This window comes from Mercenaria mercenaria, chromosome 17, assembly GCF_021730395.1.
Source record: "Mercenaria mercenaria strain notata chromosome 17, MADL_Memer_1, whole genome shotgun sequence".
Classification (NCBI taxonomy): domain Eukaryota; kingdom Metazoa; phylum Mollusca; class Bivalvia; order Venerida; family Veneridae; genus Mercenaria; species Mercenaria mercenaria.
The window spans coordinates 6,126,351-6,150,498 of NC_069377.1; the positions used below are offsets into that span (position 1 = coordinate 6,126,351).

The 24,148-nt window shown below is 33.2% G+C and overlaps 1 long non-coding RNA gene across 1 annotated transcript; it reads right to left on the reverse strand.

Moving 5' to 3' along the window:
* Window positions 1-687: 687 nt before the first annotated feature.
* LOC128550280 (uncharacterized) lies at window positions 688-14,958 on the reverse strand. The gene is made up of 4 exons (XR_008368193.1): window positions 14,233-14,958; window positions 3,743-3,897; window positions 1,685-1,729; window positions 688-798 (listed from the first exon to the last, which is right to left on the reverse strand). It is a non-coding gene; the product is annotated as an uncharacterized LOC128550280 (long non-coding RNA).
* Window positions 14,959-24,148: the final 9,190 nt, after the last annotated feature.

Consider the following 24,148-nt stretch of genomic DNA (forward strand, 5'->3'; position numbering starts at 1 on the left):
TTATATAATTTACACATGCCGGCGAGGGTGTTGTTGCATGGGATATTGTCAACCTGAGAAGTGTATAAAGGACCCATGGTGTTATTATTTTTCTCAGATTGACAATTGACAGTTCCAGTTTTTTGTCGATGAATTTCATTTAACTCCTCCCTCTATTGTTATTCTATTCATACCAAGGTCAAGACCACGAACAAAACGCACGTGGTCTATTGTGTAAACTAAGTTAATCGTATATGACAGTCCCGATTGGACAGTCTGTTTTATATAAACATTAATGATTGACAGTTTTGGATCCGTCCATATCCTTTATCACCCCAGCATGCTTGTGTTATTTGTTTTGTTATACTGCAATTCACATCCCGAGTTATTTACAAAACAAAACTATTAGCATTAAGAATAACACCTGCAAGTCGTTTGTTTTGTTCGAGCCATCGTGTACTATCTAAATAGGAATAAAATCACATCTTACACAAAAACAAATTTCAAAGACATATCCATTATATGTTTGAACATAACATGAAATTAACGTTGACATGGTCGCCTATTGTTGATTGAGAATCCGAAAATATTGTTCTGTGATGTTATAAAAAATTGTTGGGTTTTTACTTTCTTAATCTGCACCTTGTACGCCTATTTGTCTAGAATTTTTCATAACAGTATCTCACAGACAATAAATGTGTGCACTTACGCATTGTTTACAAGCATAGGTGGTGCCCAGATATCGATGGTTCTCATCATAGCGTTGTATGTGTTGCCATAATCAGACGGGGTCCATGTTAGTCTTGGATCATTCCATTCCTGGAAAATACGTACAAGAGTACCATTTTCACATACACTACATAAGTATAAGATCATTTTCGTTTGATTTATAGATAAACTCTACATGACTATTGTTAAGTTATAGATTACACATTGAGAAATTATATGTGCACAGCATTTGTTTTGCCGCAAAACTATTCAACTAAATTCTCTAATGATTTTGCTTCGTACTGTTATTAGCCTTTACCCTGCCAATTTCTATAATGAACTCGTCCATCTTTCAATTTAGACAGTACCATTAACTGTTTAAAAGGGGTGCTTACAGAAAACAAAACTGACTGAATGGCGAACGGTGCAGATCATGATCAGAATGCACGGATTTGCAGGCTGATCATGATCTACACTTGTCGCAAAGGCAGAATCAATCGTTTCCAGCATGATAAGGGTTAGTGTAAGTAGCTACAGACCATTTCATATTGAATAAAAATTGTCAAACCCGAAATAATTATGATAAAGTTTGAATTTCTTGCTTTTGGATACTCAAAATGTTTTGTTTTGCAGTAGTGTTTCTGTACTACCGATTGGCAAAATATAGTTATTAGTTACATGCATTTGTAGGTGATTGTGTTTGCCTAAAATATAAGAAACTCCATGTCAAAACTATCAGTTATCATCTCATCGTCTCCCATTTGAAATTCCATTGAGAAACAATAAAGCCTCACGATTTTCATGTTAAGAAATAATGAACAGTTTTACTTCTTCTGGTTATGCTAAATATTGAAATGTTGAACTACTGTCAATTACGCACCATAAAAACTATAAGACTTAGTGTGACTGTCATAAATTGAAGCTAGGGATTGAATACCATGACCTCTTCTTACAAGGAGGTTGACACTTTTTTTCGAGCAGACCACTTTATACTTACAGCTATAAAAAATCCCATCAAAGCAAATTCCTGGGTGACTGTGTTCTGTAAGAAAAGGGAAAAAAGAGAAAGTGAGCTGAAAAAATAAGATTATCAGAAATTGAATTCACAGCAGTAATGAATGTTTATAACGATAAATACGAAAATAGCTAAGTTAGGCAGTAGTGTCATTATCCCTTTGTAACATGTACATAATCAGTAAATTTGGAAAAAAATATTTGAACATAACAAAGAATGAATGTTAACCACAGCTCATTGGTATGTTCTCACATTTTATTTTTTAATTCAAATTGTTTAACAAATTGAAATGAAAGGATACTCCTGTACTCCCTTACAATACTATTGGCTTTAATTTTGATTATGTACTGTTTCATACATTTTCGAAAACTTATTTATTTCAAAAGGAAAATGACGGAAAATATGTAAATTTGAAAAAAAACTTAAAGTTAAAAAAAAGGCGAAATAAATCACTTATCTAACTTGTTTTTATAAAATAATAAATCTAAATTTTACAATGAACAAATAAATAAAATATTAGTAGCTTGATAGCATTTGAATAAGATATTTTATCAGATTCATTAACCATTACCCTGCTATATTTCTAAAATGGACTTGTCCATCATTCAATTTAGCTGCATTACGTTACAACATTTTTGTCAAGTTACGCTGTATAAATAAATGTGTACTATTAAGGATTCTACTATACAGGACAAAGCGCTACTGTAACTTTCATCCCAGTTTTTTTTTAAAATAGTAAATAGTAATTGATACACAATATACAATCAAACCGGCAACGCTACAGATCTGTCAATCACAGTGAATGATTTGAACTGATAAAATATAGTATAACAATGATTACAAATATCACTTCTCGTTGGATTGTGCACTTTAATCGTTATCAGTCGCACTGTTAGTAATTATATAGCTCTGCTTCGCCATTCATCGCCCCTTGCAAGTACCCATATGGCATATAAAAGGGTTTTATCATGCAACTACTATGCAAAGTGCCTGATATCACTTGCCTGATATTTTATTTTGTTATCAGGTCATTGACCTGAAATCAAAATTAAGCCCCTCCCATATTGACGGACTAGTTTTTACAATCATTCCAGATTGTATTTTATTACAGAGTCCAGTTTCGATGTTGCACAACTTTTTTTCTAAATAGATTCTGTAATATCAACAAATTTCCTCGAATATGGTTGTCTCTAATTTTATCACACAGACAATAGCACCGAATGACGTCATTGTGAAACGTTCATCATGACATAACAATGTTTACATGGATCGATTCTTTGAAAGGTTTACAATACACTTGAGGGTGACTTGACAATGTATGATATACTTATTCTTGATTTATGCCTTATTTAGGGCGTGCACATTTTATAAAGTATTAGCAGAAGTATTTGTGTTAATGATTATTCTTTGAACAGTTAATTATAATTCTTGGATCAGTGTAAATTTAGTGATTTTAAAAACTTTAAAGTATCTCAGAGACTCTGACCTGAGTCTGGAAAGGGAAGTGAAACTTTTTAGCGCTTTGGACATGTACTTGTCTGAGTCAAATGTTTCATAATATGGAAATAGAGCATGTTCTGGTTTATTCAAGCGGATGATTTTTGATTTTTTATGCAGGTTAGAGTTTCTATTTCATTGTTATTTTTTAAAAAGAATATCAGAAAGTCAATAAACTTTGTCGGAGTTGAATTCAATATGACTGCCGTATTGTTTCGTTCAGATGTTTCAGGGGCGGATGAATTTTCTAATCCGTAAATTTTTAAATATAAATTTAATTTTTTGCTTCAGTAGACATTTTTTACTAAATAAGAGATGAAGACATATGTTGTTCTATGCAGTTTGTGTGAGTTTCATGATAAATAGAATAACAGGCTACTGTCTTTGATATCAATGTTATCAGGTCTCGGCTAATATGGGAGGAAGGGGTTCGGTTCCCTCACCCCTTCCAGTCCATATCAACCGAGACCTGATAACATTGATATCAAAAGACAGTAGCCTGTTATTCTCTATTTGAAGTACAACATGTAGAATACTACTTACCACTTCACCTATAGACAATAAACCGAAGCTTAGGCTAATGTTGGTCATGCCATCAGGTCGAACCAGCGTGTCATATCCCGAAGTGAGGTTTGAGATGATATTTGATGTATCCGTGTACGTATACGCATTAATGCCTTGCAGTATGCCAGCAGCGACTGAAATTAAAAGTTTCAACATGGAAACAGGTAAAAATAATATTCAATGACCTGAACATTATTTTTCAAGTTCTAGACTATAAAGGTATGAACAGGGTTATGATTATTCATGTAAACGATGGCCAAATATACCTAGCTTAATTAACATGGATTATTTGCCAAACATGTACCACTAGATAAGAAAAGTTTAAATTTATCATTGTAGATTTATTATAAAACTTCTCGAATTTTAGAATTGGAAACAAACAAAATCTAATTTTTACACCGTGAACGTTGTTGAGTATTCGAAAGTCTATTACATTATTATTTATCACTAAAATCTGTTTTATATATATAATTCTTTTGTTATTATCTATAATCAAACTTATTCTTGTCGCCTTTAACACTGAACATGTATCATATTCAACAGTTTCAAGGGCTATTCTTGCGTTATGTGAGGTCTAACTCAGAAAAATGGTTTCTGTTATTGAATTCTGTCTTAACCTAACAAATCCTGGTTAATTCCAAATGTAAAATCAGTGTACCCGGTTTCGCACTGTACGCGGTTTCGCACACCCAGCAAATTCATGTACTTTGTCAGAATAAACAAGAAAATTCAACAATTCTTTGTTATTATTTCACGAAACTGAGTTATTCCCTATATAATTTGACACAAGGGGTCCTTCCCCACTGGAGCCTCGTTCTGGCAAGTGCAGACGAAAACAATAACAATATCAATGGAGGCCAGTAGGTCAGCTGAAAAATATTAAATTTCATGATAATAATGACTATGCAATCAACAAGGTGCAAAATAAATTGAAAAATCAATATTCCATCATACATGTAAGTATTTACCTACTACCTTACCTAACTGAAAAATATTTCAACAGTTATTAAAGTTCTCCCAACCTGCAAAATGGCTTCAACTTGACTGTTTGCTTTACGTTTTCATCAAAACAGATAACTTAATCGAATAATTAGACTTGTGGGGGTCTTTTGTGATTCAACAGCTTCTGTTGTTTTATTTTTGTTTCATGTATTCAGTTGTTTTAGCCTTTTCTGCTTTTAGAAGTGAAAACAGTGTTTGGTACCTAGCTTTCACTTTCATAACTGCTTTTAAATTTCACTTTCAGATGTTTTATTGGAAAATACATGTTTAAATTGAATTAGATAAATGGTTAAAAAGTTAATTAATATTTCTCTGTTGGGTAACTGCATTGTTATCACTGAATTCTATAAATAGAAGGGTGTGCGAAACCGGGTACACTAATATATAACAACTGGTCAAAATATGTTATCCGAATCAAGTACACTAAGAGGTATGACGTCATTGTATTTGGAAGTGAAAGTAGCGTGTTTCAAACCGAAATAAGTGTGTTTATTAAAACATATAGAGGTAAATTCAAATTTAATCATTTTTAGCTAAATAGGAAGGTATTCTTAGGAAATGTTTGCGAAACCGGGTACACCGACTCTAGTATACAAAGTGAATAAATTTCAATTTTTGACCTTATTACATTTCATCAAGTGAATAATCATTAATGAAAATAGCAGTCACGACGTCAAGTTAAATAACGTCAAAAACGTGATATTACATATGGTTATATTATGCTCGTCTGTGATGTCATAAATGCTGAATCCTAGTGTTTGGTACTGCAAAATTTAGTATAATAAAAGAATTGTTGACTCTCGAGTCCTTAATGTGAGCTGCTGTTCCTACAGAAGACTCTAATATCCGCATAAGCTATTGCCTTACCTAGTCGAATAGGAATAGCCACCTGCAAAAACGTAACGTCTTATAAACAAAACTTACACCCTGTTTTCATAGTTTCAGCTTGATCTAACAAAATAAATAACGTAATTACGCAAATATTCCATCTGAGATTAACGTTGTACCTCGTATTGGATTTAAATTCTAAAGAAGATCAAACAAAATAGATAACATACGTAAAATAATCCATCTCAATTTAACGTTGTACCTCATCGAACCGGTCTTTTGATTCTAAAGATCTTAAAAAAGGCAACATACGTAAAATAATCCTGCTGAAAGTGTTGTGTCTCATTGTATTGCTTTTGGTTCTTTTTCGTTCTTTTTCTTGTTCTTTTTTATCTTCGTTTCAAAAATGATCACATCACTTGTATTTCATTTGCTATTCCACAGGTGAAAATAGTCTATGACTGTTTGGTCGCCAAATTAAAAATACATTAGATTGTCTTATTATGTTTAAATAAATCCGACAGGATAAATAGGGGTTAATTTTAAAAAATCACGATTTAAACTATGACCGCTTAATGTCTTTTGATCTTGACCAATAAAGCATAATAGTGAAATAGCGCGTGATAAGCTTAATTCCAATGGCCATTCAGAGAGTTATGCAAAAACTATAGAAAGATCTTTTTTGTTATTTGTTTATTGTTTTTAAGGCTTGTTGAAGTGATACGAGTTCAAGGACAGCAGCAGTATGTCTTTCTGTTCTAATTGAACGCTTTATAAATGGGATTTCCCGATACGTCATAGATCATTTTATAAATGTTTGTCAGTAAAATAAATATCATATCAAAATAACCATGATAAGATTTCTTTTATTTAATAAAAACTTGCGTTGTCACTATATCAAATAATTGTAATAATCGGTTTCACTTTTTTTTTATTCATACTCCGTTTTATGAAATATGCTTACGAAATGATGTCATGTTTTCTACCTTTGCCGAAGTACTTGGATTCAATGATTTTCGTTAAACCTTGCACAGAATTGTGGTCTTTTTCACTTGGAAAAATGGCATGTCTTGGCTTAATTTTTTGTTTAGTTTTTTTTTATTTCTAAATGTAAGAGCAATAGCTTTGAAACTTTGCAAACTGATTTATCATTATAAGATGAGTATATGGATGAAGAGCCATAACTCTGATACGCATTTTGTCAAAGTTGTGGCCCTTTTTGTACTTAGAAATTAGAATTCCTTGGTAAATTTCTGTTAAGGTTCATTTTTCATGAATGCTTTAAAAGCTAAAGCTTTTAAACTTCGAACATCTGTTTAAAACCATAAAGTATGTAGGTCCAGATTCATCATTCGTTCTTGAATTTTATCAGATTTATGACCGCCTTTCCTACCTGAAAAATGATATTTCTTAGTTATTGCTTTGTTAAGGCTTATTTTTCTTGAATACTATAGCTTTAAAACTTTATAGATCATCACCAATGGGTGAGTAAGAGACGAAGAACCATAACACTTTTCTTGCCTTTTTCAAATACTTACAGATGGTGTTCTTGTATTAAGTGTGATCTATATAATCATGATAATGAGCAGATAATGATTATATACTTTTTACATTCATTTTCGTAAAAACACCGGCACATGACCAGAAACATTGTTAACGTTATAACCTACTCCTGTAGTATAATAAAGATGCATGAACGAGAAAAATACAAGCGCATTTCCCATCTCTGAAAACGCGTTTTTCGACCAATGTATATTGTATGATTTATAATTTATCTTCCATCGAGGATCAGCTATATTTTCTCAATTTTTCGTTTCGCGTAAACATTGTAGAAAATCTTGCAGTTTGGCTACCTTTTCAATATCAAAGGGAAGCCATTATGGATGAATAAGATGCGATGGTTAAAACCTCCTGATCTCCCCTTGCTGAACTGAAGAAAAGTTATTGTTATTGAACGGCAATGATCATATCGACAGGGGGCGGGATGGGGGCTACTGTAACAGCGCATGTATTCATAAACGAATAAGAACATCAGTGAAGACATATTGTATGCATGATATGAAACAACAGGGTATGCATACCAGCTAGGCATCTACCGGTAACTATTCTGAAGTAGTCGAGTACTCAATAGGGTCACAAATTATGACCAACTGTTCGTGAGTATAGTTCGACCGCGTGTTTTGAGCTGTGACGGAATGATTCACTTTTAGGGTTATATCGATATTCGGTCCATACTTGGCTGAAAAATATCTATAGAGTAAGTTGATATGTATGTTTTGTTTACCAAGAACTTGATTATATCGCTGGCGCAATTGGTAGAGCGTAATGATTACAAACCGTGAGGTGCGAGTTCAAACCCAGATTACGGACGTATTTTGTCTCTAGTATACATTATTTTTATTTTATTTTAGTCAAGAATCATTGAAGACGCTTTTTTAAAAAAAAAATACATTTTATATATTTTAATAATAATGTTTGACTTTTTTCATTGTTTCTATATTTTTGATATATTTTGCTACTTTTATTTCAATTTATGTCACAAAATTTCAATTTCACTTGCTGTGTCTGTTGACGACCCTTCAGCTGTGTAAGTCTTTGAGTTAATGGGATCTTCAACGCATTATTTGTCTTCTCCTCGACGCAAAATGAATGAACATTTTTGATGATTTTGCGAGCATCATCACTATATTTGTAACGTGTTGAAGCCATTACACGGTAACTAAGACTAACAGGCAAGTATTTTTGACTAGCTAACACATCAATCATCAACTTATCGATTCAATGAACTGCACAATTTTCTCCAGCAATGTTTATTGGAACAAACGATTAAAACAAAGTGAACTAACAAAGGCTCGAACCTCGAAAATCAAGTTTGTTAAGCCAACGCCATATCCTTTGGGTCATGCATTCGTTCACATTCATCGATAACTTATACCGCTTTACTATGTATTACATATACGTTCCTACCCTTTTTTGGCGAACCAATTGTCCTGCATAAATTAGGCACGGCTCAAGAAACGTGGCCGACCTATAAAACAGATGTCAGCTATAAAAATTGTCTAAATGACCAAAGGGTTTCAAAGGAAGCGAGTAAAACATGTTTGAATAGTATAGAATGTCCTTGCTTTAATAAAAGTCAGATTATGAACTGACGTTTGATTGGGAATGTGTACGATATTAAAAATGATGGAATAATTATTGCGAGCGATCCCAGAACTTTTTTTTTAATTTGTAGGGAATATCCTTGAATGTTCTGATGTAAGACCAGTTGTTTACTTTGAAACTGAGGGCAGGTCGTTAATTTATTTCTAAACTGAGACTAGGATATTCACTGACATTTTCTGCCAGCTACAACCCCTTCCCCGACTTTCTTACGGTTGTCCTTTTAATATAAGGTTTAAATTTCATAGTAAACCACTTACTAATGAATATTGTAAGTCTGAAGCACGAGGATTTTTATTACTTGTTTGTGATTTTGTAAACAAATTCTGATCTACAAACACCTACTGTGGCTTTAGGTTTAAGTTCAGGTTAATTCAAGTGAATTTTGGTTTTGAAATTTTATACTTCGTACACCATGGACAGTTCAAGTTTTTCTCGATAAATTTCATTTAACTCCTCCCTCTATTGTTATTCTATTCATACCAAGGTCAAGTGCTCACAAGCGGTATCACAAACAAAACGCATATGGTCTATTGTGTAAATTATTTCAATCGTATTTGACTGTCCCGATTGGACAGTCTGTTTTATGTAAACATTAACGATTGACAGTTTTGCATCCGTCCAATGGATATATGTACCATATTGTTCAATAGATAACAGCGTTTTCCTTGAAGTAACTGAATTTAGCAATTGATACCAAAACAGTCGAATCACCACTTGATCATGACTCGAAATTAATCAAACTCGAAAGCTGCACTACGAATTCTAAAATCCTGACTACACTCACCAAATCCATTTAATTAGCACTGCGGAACAATAGTTTCAACATATTTATTGCATCTATTGCATCGTCCCTTTGACGGACAACATCCAATATATTTCAGTTAACATGAAACCGTGTTGTATTCATTTTTTGTTGGGTTTAACGTCGCACACACACAATTATAGGTCATATGGCGACTTTCCAGCTTTAATGGTGGAGGAAGACTCCAGGTGCCCCTACGTGCATTATTTCATCACGAGCGGGCACCTGGGTAGAACCACCGACCTTCCGTAAGCCAGCTGGATGGCTTCCTCACATGAAGAATTCAATGCCCCGAGTGAGACTCGAACCCACATCGGCCAAGTTGTATTCATATGGTAACATCAAATATTTTAAAGACAACATTTCATGTCTGCTCCATATCTGTTCAAACCCCTCTATATCTGTTCAAACCCTTCGACAGATGATTTTTATTTTGGTACAAATGCTTGCCATAATTAGTCAACATGCAGAAAGACAACTCCATTTATCCTTCCCTTGAAATAAATGTGTGACCTTTTTATCGATGATTCTTTTTTGTGTTTAGAATCAGACACATGTACCAAATAATACACGTTTTTAATTTTTACTGAAGAAGATGTATTGCATCCAGATAGTTCAGAATCAGTATAAGCATATCTACATTTATTTAAAAGCTTAATTTTAGTAAATTTTCAATGTTCTTTTTAGTAATCAACCTATGTTACGTGCTTTACAGGGTAACAATCATGCATCTAACAGTCCTGAAATAGTGTATTCTTCTTATTTTTCCATGCTATGACGCATATATATAGGTAGCAGATACTGTTCTCTTTCCAGCAGTAGCTTTCTTAACATATTTTACCTTTTAAAATTCTGTGGGTTTAACTTTTTAAAATAATTTGTGTTTGTTGATAAATTTCAGTTTTAAAAATGTATATCTTTCCCCAACGTATTATTTGATTTGATCTTTACATATATTCAAACTGACCACTGTAGTAATTTTGCATGCTTTCATCATCCCTGGAGGTAAAAAGTGCGTGGTTTGCAGGATATAAAATGTACCTAGTCACTTAAGCCTACAATAAAGTTTTAGCGGAGTTGGAGCAAATTTGTTCGCCTCATATAACTTTCTTCAGAAAATGATACTCAGTTATTTTTTCAGACTGTGCACTTTGATACAGTTCAGCACACATCTATGTACAATATGTACTGGCTCCATGAGGTTTTAAATCTTTGCCTTTACCTCACTGCCTTTATTGTGGTTTTTATTTTAAAGAAGATCTAACAAGAATGATAACATTATTACATGAAATAATTCACCACAAATTAAGAGTGTACCTCATCGTTGTGGTTTAGAAGATCTAACAAAACTGATAACATACGTGAAATAATCCAGCTTAAATTATCGTTGTACCTCATCGTATTTCCATTTTTTATTCCAAGAATATCACATTAATCGGACTTCATTTGCGCCGCACCATGAGAAAACCAGCATAGTGCATTTGCGACCAGCATGGATCCGCAGGCTGGTCTAGATCCATGCTGGTCGCAAATGTACTATGTTGGTTTTCTCATGGTGCGGCTCATTTGCTAATCCACACGTGATATAACAGTCTAGAACTTTTGATCACCAAATTAGAATACAATAAATTGACGTACTTTATTTTAAAATATCTGAAAGGACAAATAAATATTAATGCAAAACCCACGATTTAAACTTTGACCGTTTATTATCTTTTGTTCTTGGTCTATAAATTATATAAGGGAAAGGGTGCGTGATAAGTAAAATTCCAGAGGCCAATCAATAATCTATGCAACAACTGTAGAGATATTTTGTTATTTGTTAATTGCTTGTTGGTTTACTGAAGTGATATGATATTAGAGACAAACACGTTGTTATCAAATTCCGACTGACCTTTCGACATTTGAACGAAAACAAATACCCGAGTTTTACAACTATTGCAGAGATAAGTGTATTAATGGCAATAACTAACAACAAGATATGTCGGATGGACAGAACGCTCACCTATTCGCAAATGTGTACCAATATATTAAAATAATATACATTTGTATTATGATAAAACGAAGCGTAAGGAATGTAAAAAACAAACTGGTTGGAGGTAGCAGGAGAAATACTAAGGATTCCGAACCATTTATGACATAGTAAGTGAGTGTTTAGAAAATTGGGGGTGTTGGGATGTTGAAGGGAGATTCAATCAGCGGGTGTATGGGGGAATGTTAGAAAGACAGCAATATGATAGAGGAGTAAATATAAGCACTGTAAAATTTGTTTCTTTTTTTTTTTTCACTTTTTGTTTTTGCCGGCAAGTAAATTTAACAGTGTTTATTTACATTTTAATGATCATTGGCGGGGTGACGTTTGTCAGGGCGACGTTAAGAGGGGCGCCATAACGATGTTTGTCGTTGAGCCGATGCGACAGAACGAACTAACGAAATGGCAGAAATCAGACACAATAATGGTTAATTGAGAATAAATTTCAATACGTTGGACTAAGACAACATTGTACAGGTAAACTAAGCTAATAAATGTTCCATATCCAAGGAAAGCAACCACGGATGAACATGTTAAATTGGATAAATACCTTGTATCCCCTTTCTGGAATAGAAGCGCTCTGAATTTTGTCTGAATTGCAGAAAAATCGGCTGTGTGTGGACTTCTGTAAACAGTACAGTCATGTATTCATAAACAAATAAAAAATATGCACAAAGACATACTTTCATGGAAAACAACATGGTTTGCACATCAGAATTTACTCACTACGTTCATACCGATGCACATAGTTGCTATCGAGAGTCATGTAATGTAATGTTGTTGGGGATTTTTTTTTTGTGTGTAAAATATTTGCCGAGCCTTTATGGCCGTTTTAATTTAAGTAGAAAACATCTCACAATAATGTTGTTACATAAGGAATTTTGTGTAGTATTCTTCATGTGATGAAGCCATCTGGCTTACGGAAGGCCGTTCTTTCTACCAAGGTGCACGTTCAAGCCTAAAACAATGTCTGGAAGAGCGCCTGGTGTCTTCCTCCATCATGAAAAGCTGAAAACGTCGCCATGTGATCTTAATTGTGTCGGTATAATTCTGAATTAAACAAAAACAAAACAAAACAAACAAAAACTTTTATTCAAGGAGAATATTGCTGAACATGTAACGAAACAGTCATCACATTTAATTGGTCTAAGTTTTCCTTCAAAGACTCCTTAAGGCGACGTACAACTCTTTGTAAAATTCTGCTCGCTGAAGTTTGCAAAGGTTTTTATCCCTTTTTAAACAGATATTATGAAATATTGAAAGATATTTGTAATTTCTATATTATACTCAAAGTCAGTTAAGAAATAAAATGTATTACCTATTTTCAGTTTTAGAAAAGGCTCTCAACAAGGGGTGATCACCTGTACTCAAACCTTTTTTTTTTTTCATTTTATACTACGTTCCTTTCTCAAAGGGACTCATGTTACAGAATTTTGATTCTTTTAATATCATTATACAAAAATGTACTTGCAGTGACAGAAGACTGGTCATAAAATTGAAAAAAAAAATCCTAAACATGGTTTCCCAAAGCAGGGAACAGTGAATAAGAAGCAGTAAAACATTTGGGAAAGGTGAACAACTCGTAAAAACGTTTATATGTATATATATATAAAATATGTGTTATTTTTTATAATGTCCTTTTTACCAGTCTTTTAGTCATCAGCACTATAACCAAGTATGTATTCAATTGATCTGTACAGACATTTAAAAGACCTTTCAAAAATTTATAGGTTTATAAATGTATACATTATTTATGCAGAAAAAGGATAAAAACCTTTAAATATTTTAAAGAATAAAATTTCAAAAAAACCATTACACACCACATTAAAGAGAGCATGTGGTAAACCTCTAAAAAGGTCATCTGTACATTCTGTTTAACTTGATAAATATTTTGAGTAGTGCAAGAAATAGGACATCTATTAGATCCAGTTGACAAGGGAATGTTTTATAAACTAGTTTGGAACCTTTCACTGACAGCAACACATATCAGACTTCTGTAAATGAGCCATAAGTGCAAAGGTGCCTACCCTATCATGCAGATAAAAACACCATATGAAGCTGGGTGTTCATATTATTAACCTGATAACATGTCAGTGCATCTAATGTGCATTCCGCACTATCCATGCTACGATTTAGAATGGTTTGAATAACTAATATGTAGAAACATTTATCGACACTATGAATATTCTGTGCAACTGTTTATACCGAAAGCAGTTGTAAATGATTTATTTCTAAAGTAAAATCAGAAGTTGTTTGCGTGGACTTTGATGTTTTGCATAAAATGTACTTGTTTATAAATATTATCTAAATTTGTAATTCATGTAAACTTTTATTTTAACGTTTTTAATTATTTCTGCCGACAGTAGTAAGAACACAGAGACAAGTTGAAATTAGAACGCATACAATTTAGGAAATTAGCTGACTAGCTTCTTTACACAGCTGACCGCTATACATGTTCAAAAAGTTTTTACAGAATAAAATTCAAAAATCAAGAGATTACGAATAAAAATCAAACTGCTATTTATATTAACAAAGTACAGATATAAACCTTAACCATCAAACCATAGAGGAATAAAACACTTATAGGATAAAATACAAACTTTTATACTTTTTTATGAAGATATTTTTAAAATCGTTTACCTTGTTTTTTGAAACTTTGTTTACAATTACATTCAAATATAATCTTATTTTCTCGAAAACAATGATACACTATAATATTGAAGCGCTCCAGCCTCCGCTCCTACCACCGCCCCTCACTCCTTTGTAGAACAGTAATCCAAATTTCAAAACAACTGAAACTGTTGAACTAAAACGATTTCGAATTTACAAATAAACTAATAAAAGTATAAGAGGAAATGAGTACAGTTTATGTTCGTAGCCTCATTACAGATCGTATACAAACGTCCTCCATACATCCAAACATCAGTCGTTCCTTGGCAATAAATCAAATAAGTACAGTCATATACAATACATTAAATGCTGTTCACGCTGGTTCCATTATCGCTTATATTCGCGGAAAGACCGGGAATTTAAAGCAGGCATGAATGAAATCCGCATTTGGCCAAAACTGCAATCAACTATTGACCACCAGTTCTTGAGTAAATTTGCTTACAACTGAATGCGGACTTCAGCAAGCACAATCTAAGATGATAACAAAAACATAAAAATCATGGTGGTGAAACTGTTAGCTACCGAGAACAAAACAAAGTTGAAGAAATTTAGGGCGTAAACGCATTCCTGAAACGAATATTCTCTTCTTTTACTGTCATCTCTTTCTCTGTCACTTGGTGTTATCTTTTCTTTGGTCCATGAGTTATCTTCACCATCTACCTCCACAAAACTCACTGTGCTACCTACTTTGTTGCTTTTTCTTTCTTCACCCGCACGCCTGCAATTATACATTTTTGTAACTTAAAATGCGTCAACACATTAACGTTTGATATGTCCATGTCATACCTAAAAAGTGTCATTCCTTTAATTGTAAATAATATTTGTAAAGTATTAAAGTTTTGTACAGACCGTAGTTTTCCATTCTAAGCTTTTATACCTAGTCACTGTCCTGGCATAATGGTACTATCTAGACGAAATGGTATACAATGCATCTTAAAAAAACAAGATTATCATCAAAGTGATATATGACAATTGTAAAGTATGCAATTCTAGCTTGACAATTACAATTTCATTTTTCACCTATTTCAATTTGCTATGTCTGCCATGAAATTTTTGGTTTATAAAGTCGAACATTATTTTAAACTTTACCTCACATATTCTTAGCTTGACAATGTTGTAAATATATTAAATGTTATGCGTATCTTATTACCGTAAATATCATTCAAACAGGGGCAACACACGAAACTACATTATGTTTAAGATAATCTTCGCACGAGTTAATTGATGCAAGCATGCCAATTGTATCGTTAGGTTAATTTGATTTCTTTTACATAGAAGTTACCTGTAGCACGTGGCTTTTGCAATAACATCAACTATTCTCTGGGTATTCCTGCCAGGTTTATACCCCCTCTCCGTATAGTTATGCACTCTAGTCATGAGTACCACCATTAATGTTTCGATAGCACACAACACATATGTGGTCAGCAAATACACACCTACAACACGCACATAATACTGCTTTCATACAGCTTTTATCATATTTTCGAAAAAGAAACATATGTTCATGTGAATGTTTTTCATTAAATAAATGTCTTCGCTACCCTTTTCTTGGGAAGGGGATTTACTGACAAAATATTTTAGCAAAGTTGGGATGAAAATCTGCATAATCTGTATAGACTTCCATTTTCATATAAAATGTACATGTGATATAGAGCAATATAACGTAAGAATTCAAAGTTTTAGTTAAAAGCAATGTATATATTTCATAATCTTAGAACATTTCTAAATTATCTTAGGCTTTTAAAATAGTCCAATTAATATTCAAATAATGTTTGCAACAAATTACATTTCAAATTTACACAACATGTGACATGTATACAATACAATATTTTAGTTAATATAATATGACTTTACTTTTACAAAAAATATAATTATAGTCTTGACATGTTCCTGCCTTGGAGGAAGCATTCTAGAAGTAAACATCATTAACTTGGAAAACTCGCGACCTAGCTGGTAAATATTGCAAACAATGTGTAAATACAAGCCTTGTTCCCTGCTGAATGATCATTTTAATTAATAGTGAAAATGAAGCCTCTACTATGACACGTTTTAACTGACGGTTGAAGCTTAGCTGCCTGCTTAACTGAATATTTATTGTTAATGAATACTGCAAACACCTTTTAAATAGATTTAAAGCCTCTTAATTAAAACATTTTCATCTTATGACTGAACGTTACCCTATCGGTGACTGAACAGATATTTTAACAAATATTGCAAACACTTTATACATAATTTTTAAGTCTCCAAAAAAGCACGTTTAAACTATACTTAGAATTTGTATAAAGTATCATATACATACTAAGAATGCACACATGGTTAGCGGTTGGTGGAATCATAGCTGATACTGTGGTCATAACAACGGACATGGACAGCAAGACGGTCAAAGAGTAACCATTTTGTTCCCCGCTTTCAATTTGTAGAAGAAACACGAAGGGTCCCAGAAATGCTATCAGGACTATGGGCAATATCATATTCATTATGTAGTAGTTGTATTTTCTCTCAACATCTACTGAAAATGACACCGCAGACATAGGAAATCCCATCAATGTTCTGGAAACCAAACAAAATACACACACATACATAGTTATGAGAGTGAAAGACATCTGTGTATAAATAAATTAAATCTGTAAGAACATCCCTTGGAAGCATAGAATGCAACCAATAAAATAATAGCAGACTCGTTTTGATTGTTGATGATAGGTATTGGAAAGTGCAACAACCCAAGACGCAGAAAGAATGAGTGCTTAACAAATAAAGAAACAAATACACGTTTTTCGCTTTCCTATTTGAATTATATGCCATATTATAAAGAAGTTTGGTTTGGTGTAATGCACATAAGTTGAGATTACACAAGCAATTTTTAAACCCGTCTCTATTTTTAGACTTTTAAACGTTGACATTCGATGAAGCTTTCTATCACGTTTGAAAATGTTAGCGTTCTTAAATTTAAAAATAAAATCCAAAAGTTTTTATTTTGCCGATACTGACGTCCCTTAATTAAAAAAAAAAATCCAAAATTGTTGATTTTGCCGATACGGGCGTCCCTTAATTTGAAATATTTTCAATTTTTTTATTTTGCCGATACTTTCTTTTTCTTCAGGTATTGTCATACGTCTTCCTCTTCCGATTCATTTCGGGGAGACTTCATATACTTGAAGAGGTCAAGTCATTTCCTGTACAGAAGAACGTTTGTCAGGTAAAACCACCAAATAATGGAGATACTGTTGAAAACAAAATTCGGGTTTAAACCTTTATCACATATATCACATCACCGTATTTAAGGCTTTTCATGTCAGGTGTACACACTTACGTCATATATATGTTATTCCCAATTCCCGGAATAAATGTTAAATGAAATTATTATGCTGCTCCTACCTTGTTATATCTGTAGCAGACGTTGAGATGATATCCCATTCCCCATTCTCAGAATACAGGTCTCTATTGATTGTATCAGAGCTGCAGGTGATGAAAATTTCAACATCGGAGAACATCCACGAGGAGATCTAGACATAGACATACAATTAGAAATATGTCGAGGAGATCTAGACACAGACATACAATTAGAAATATGTCAGTCAAGTGCCTTTATAGTTTATAACATATTAATATTTACTTAAATGAGATACGTGAATTATTTACTCATAGAAGAGATTAAACACTCATTTATTTTGTTACTCTGTCAAATGAAAGTGAAAGTAGATATATATGAAAATGATTTTAGATTGCCTGATTTGCCGGTATTTCTTTGATTATATCAGGTTTAACGAAAGTAGGCTGTATACATAAATCAAACTTCATTTCCCTAAGTTCTGGTAATTTGGCCTTTCATTCAAAAATTGATACATTGTATGTACAAAGTAGTATAGCGAATCACTGTTAGCAAATAGTATGTACAGTAGACTAAGAAGCCACAGAGTTTTCGAGTTAATTATTGTCAGACAAAAATCTAACATTTAGAACACTTTGCTGATATATAGTATATAGAAAGAAAATACCAGTTAAATTGTGTAAATACTAATACAGTTAGTTCCCTAGCGATTTGACACTAATTTTCGATGTTTTACAGCTAACTAAAGTATTAAGATTTACATCGAAACTACATGTTTAATATCAATTATAATAATTTCAGGAATCAAGCGTTCCATTTTTTTCTTGTAAACCAATTTGTCCACCTGATATAGATATTCATGTTCTTAAATTACATAACATTCTGGAAGCATAGATTTTTGTTGTTGAGAGATGGGGATGGGATAGGTGAGGATGGTTTACCCGCTACAAAATATAATTGTATACAACTCCATTCCAAAAATGCATGTGTGCTTGGAGCCAATGAATCTTTGGCAACAGAAAATTTAGACTTACAGTAAGACCTTGCAAGGGACATGCCTCATTGTTATAATGGATAAGAACCGAACAAATTAAGAAAATTAAGAAAATTAAGAAAATATACCTTAGATATCTGACATATAATGTCTAAGTCTTGTAAATAGCACGTAGTCTTTTATGCTGAATATTTGCAGCGAGGTAATTTCCTTTCAAGTTATAGACTAGACAAGAAAAATGACATAGTATTTTACAATCTTTTAAGTCTCAGTGTGACCTTGACCATTAGCTTATGAGTCTGTGTCTATATGTTTGTGCAAAAAATTAATTTGAATATCAGTCGAAGTGTACAATGTTATAGACCAGATTGGAAAAATACATAAAGTCTTTGACATCTTAGTGTGAAATTGACTTTGAGGCAGATGTCTGGGACTTGCACTTAAAGACATTGTTAGTGTAAATATTTGTGCCAAGCTATTTGATTATCTATAAATGAACACAATTATTTTTGATCAGACATGACGCAAGATATTTTACTTGTCAGTGTGATCTTGATTTAAACTAGAGTCTATATCTTGTGCGCAACAAAGTGGTCATTGGTACAAAGTTTTTTATAAATTCCAAGAATGCACGACATACTTGGCCATATGAACACACACATATGAATTCACGCAAAACAAACAGTAGCATTATATACTTCCTCCGGCCACATCCCCATTTTAATGGACGGGACATGATTACCAAAACACGTCCCAGCTATTTTCAAGGCTTAAGTTTGATTGTTCAAAAACTATTACAATTTTATGGTATTTAGACGATGCTCTAATTATAATTCATATACAACTAGAAAGGTGGATAACGTTGCCCAAAAGATAAAATAATTGCCAAATAACAATTACTTACAAGTAAAAGTAACTCAACCTTCATACCTTTGAAATCATACTTACTATTATATTACATGACTGTGAATCAAATGGGTATTTGGCAATATTGATATCGCATGAAGCGATAACATAGACGGGGTGGAGCCACTTTACTGACCCGTCATGGAATATATGAGAATATATGCTTTCTAGGTTAGAATCATCATTTATAACTCGTATTGCATCAGCACTGAAAATAACAAAGAATAATGTGTTAATACATTATAGATTTAAACAAAAGAAATATTTGTATAATTTTAAGATCGCATTAATTTATCGCTTTGCAGCAGCTCTGAACATGATAATTGAATAGTGTACTGACATACGATTATCAAATTGGAAATGAAATATAATACAGACTTGTATAATTTTTGTTTTTACTTGCATTCCAAAGGTAACAAAAGTGATGAAAATGTAGAGTACTGAAAAGTATTTTAAGTTGTCCGTTCAGGTTTACATGTCATTGACAATAACAACTTAACTACAGAGACAATCTGATGATGGCCAAATATTACATTTGAATATCTTCATTGTAGTAGGAAGATACGTTACATATTACCCACTTCGCACTGGCACACATAATACACTACAAAAACGGAGTCAGATCGAAAATAACATAAAATTATAAATGCATCTACTTTCAATGTGGGAATTGTCATTTATTAAAAGGATGACATTCGTATTACTTTTAATCGAACCTATTCGGTTCAGTACCCTTTTCGGACATTTTTACAGCTTTTCTGTAAGAAATCGCTGAAATCCATCATTGCTATGATAGTCTTGATATTAGTCATGTAGATAATTTATTGTAAAGTTGTCCGAACGAACTTAAATGTAAATGATGAATTGATATATTTTGATTCTTTTGCATTGCGACATAGACACAGGTTGTAAATGGGATTAAAACCCTATACTCATCCGGATTGAATTAGATGTGATGTTTGTAGACTAAGTACAACTACAGTTGCTGTCAGTAGTTGCAGTAACATCACACTGACGCAATAATAGGTCATATCGCGGAATTTTGATAGTGGAGGAAAACACCACTATCTCCAGGCATAATTTCGAGCATTGGCTGGCACCTGTGTTAATTCACCGACTTCACTCAAGCCTGATGGATGGCTTAATCACATGAAAGAATTTAATACACCAAGTGGATTTTAGAATCCATGGCTGTAAGTAACAAGTGATTCAAAGTCATCGGCCTCAATCAGCCAACCACGAAGGCCCTAAGGTTAAATTCTTGTAACTGCTGGCATTAGTAGCACGTAACGAATGCTTCCGCTTACTGTCTAATACTTATACATATGAGCCGCACCATGAGAAAACCAGCATAGTGGCTTTGCGACCAGCATGGATCCAGACCAGCCTGCGCATCCACGCAGCCTGGTCAGGATCCGTGCTGTTCGCTAACGGTTTCTCTAATTGCTATAGGCTTTGAAAGCGAACAGCATGGATGCGCAGCCTGGTCTGGATCCATGTTGGTCGCAAAGACACTATGTTGGTTTTCTCATGGCGCGGCTAATATAGAGTATCCGTTACAACATATAACTAATGAAACATTCATTACTTAAAGTTACAAAAAATGCATAATTACTAATATATGATTATTAATTAGTAAACCATTGACACTTGCTAAGATAACCAAAGGAATATGTGATGTTTAGATATATTCGCGGTTTCGTCTTTTTCATTAATAAGAACCCACTATTTTCGAGGTTGAAAATCCATACATAACCCTTGTTGGAAGTAAACAGATATGTCTTCTGTCATGCAAAATAGATGTTCTCGGCGGGAAGTCTACGAAACAATTTCTGGAAAATCGATATTTTTGATGCCACTTTGCAAAATAATCAAAATCATTGTAATAACATGTAACTGATGCCAGAACAAAATTTAGCATAATACGTTTGACCTCAGTATACAATTCCATTATACAAAAAAAAAACAAGCAAGCGAGAAATCGGTATTTTACCAAAAAAGAAAGAATAGGGACGCAATATGTCATTTGGATTCTCACGCGCATTTTGTAAACATCCACCATTAGTAAAGTCAACAGTTATTGATGACCGTTTCCTTTATTTTGCCAAGAACTGTACAAACAACAGACAAAAGGAACTGGATCGCCTGCCAGTAGAAAAATAAAGTACAGAGATGAAAAGTTAAGACAGTCATGTAATTGATTAGATCTGAACACATGTATAATAGAGGTTATTCAGATTAGTGTTTTTTCGTTAATATTGTTTTCATCTATATCATTTGTTTTCTGGTCTACATGTTTCATCAGTAATTATCATTTCAAAATACAGAATGATGTTTAAAGATTACAACATTAATTCATTTTGAAATGAATATCATTGCATTTACTTTCGATATTATGTTGTTCATCTATTACATGTGTCGAATCGGCACTGGAATGATATGGAAGAATATCATTATATATCAATGACTAATAAAAAACAATTATAAAATATGTTTAAATACCGCCCAGTTTAGTTAGCATATATAGAACCAACGTCGGCATGGTCACCTATATCCCAAGAACGAGTACAAATAAGCTCTGTCTAAAGATATATTCTATCAGCTGGGTTGTAAACCATAAAATTATCTAGACAGTTCAATAAAAGCATGTAGAAAACGAGTTGGTGCACTTACGCATTGTTGATAAGTATAGGTGGTGCCCAGATATCAACGGTCCTTAAAAGAGTACCTGACGTGTTGCCATAGTCAGAAGGGGTCCATGTCAGTCTCGGATCTGTCCATTCCTAGAAAAGGCATGCAGATTTAGAATTTTTACGTGTTGCTATAGTCAGAAGGGGTCCATGTCAGTCTCGAATCTGTCCATTCCTAGAAAACGCATGCAGATTTAGAATTTTTACATGTTGCCATAGTCAGAAGGGGTCCATGTCAGTCTCGAAACTGTCCATTCCTAGAAAACGCATACAGATTTAGAATTTTTACGTGTTGCCATAGTCAGAAGGGGTCCATGTCAGTCTCGAATCTGTCCATTATTAGAAAACGCATGCAGATTTAGAATTTTTACGTGTTGCCATAGTCAGAAGGGGTCCATGTCAGTCTCGAATCTGTCCATTCCTAGAAAACGCATGCAGATTTAGAATTTTTACGTGTTGCCATAGTCAGAAGGGGTCCATGTCAATCTCGGATCCGTCAATTCCTAGAAAACGCATGCAGATTTAGAATTTTTACGTGTTGCCATAGTCAGAAGGGGTCCATGTCAGTCTCGAATCTGTCCATTCCTAGAAAAACGCATGCATATTTAGAATTTTTAAAATGCACTAAGAAGTACAGCCCATTGCTGAATTTTTCTTTACATACATAGAAATAACTTGGACAGGCCTTTCTTGGCTAATCTATTATCACTCTTCTGAAGATGATTGAAAAAACGGTGCTGGTATTATAAAAGGAAGTGCAGATTTTGAAACCTTACCGTTGATGGTTGACAAGCTATCGATTACTGTAATTCAAACTTACCGCTATTAGAAATCCCATCAATGCGAATTCTTGTGTCACTGTGTTCTAGAAGAAAAAAAAGAGAGAAAAATATGACGTACTTAGCTAAAAAATAAAAGGTAAGGGTAGATTTCCCGGAAACAGAGAGCATCCCCAAACAAGCTCATTACAAAATAAAATTTACAGTATCTGTTTAGTTTTGTACAAAATAAAATATACAGTATCTGTTTAGTAACCACAAAAGTGGTGAAATGTTATTAAGACAAAGATGAAAATGAAGTAAAATCACCATGCATCACGTGTATAACCGGTTGGTTAGAAGAAGTAGGTTGATATGAAAGTTTTTATAAAAAGTATAAAAATCAAAATGAATGTTCAACATCAATCATTGGTATGCACACTCTCTATATATGTACAAAAGTAAACAAATAAATGGTTCTTGTTTGCTGAAATTTATTAAATTGCAAAATAAGACAAACTGAATTTAAATGAATAGTATAACGCCTGTTTTCTGACAATAACTCAAATGAAATTCATTATTATGAGAACAGATATATAAAATGAATATTAAAAAAATGCACTGGGGAACAAAACCTAATTGAATGTCTAGTAAAGTAAAGTAATCTTATTAAAACGTGAATAAGAAATTTGAATTACAGTAGAAAAATATTAACATTTTATATATCATTCTGTTGATTTTCTTTGGTGAGTACTAGGAATTTAACGTGAAACGTTTTCAATATTTTGTTTAGCTCTTTCTCTTCATTTGTTTATTTCTATAATAGAAATAATGCAACGGTCACTTTACATGGCTGATGTCACTGAAAAAACGCTTGGGAAAGTAATGCAGCTCACTTCACGGGTATATGTAGAGCTTCTCGCATTACCTCTGCAAATACGCACTTTGTACAAACAGAGAGCACATCCAACGAAGGAGACAAACTTTGTGAAGAAATAACATATAGATCAACCCTTGCTTGTACACAAAAGAACACATACACTGGAAGAATAACGTGAAATAAATACATAAAGCATAACATTTACCACCCTGCATATGGCATAAAAGAAAAAAATAATAAATTGTGGATAATACACACAACAAAAATCCATAACCCTGCCTGTTCACACACGGTGCAGTAAATTGGACAAACAACAAGCTACTAAGCGTA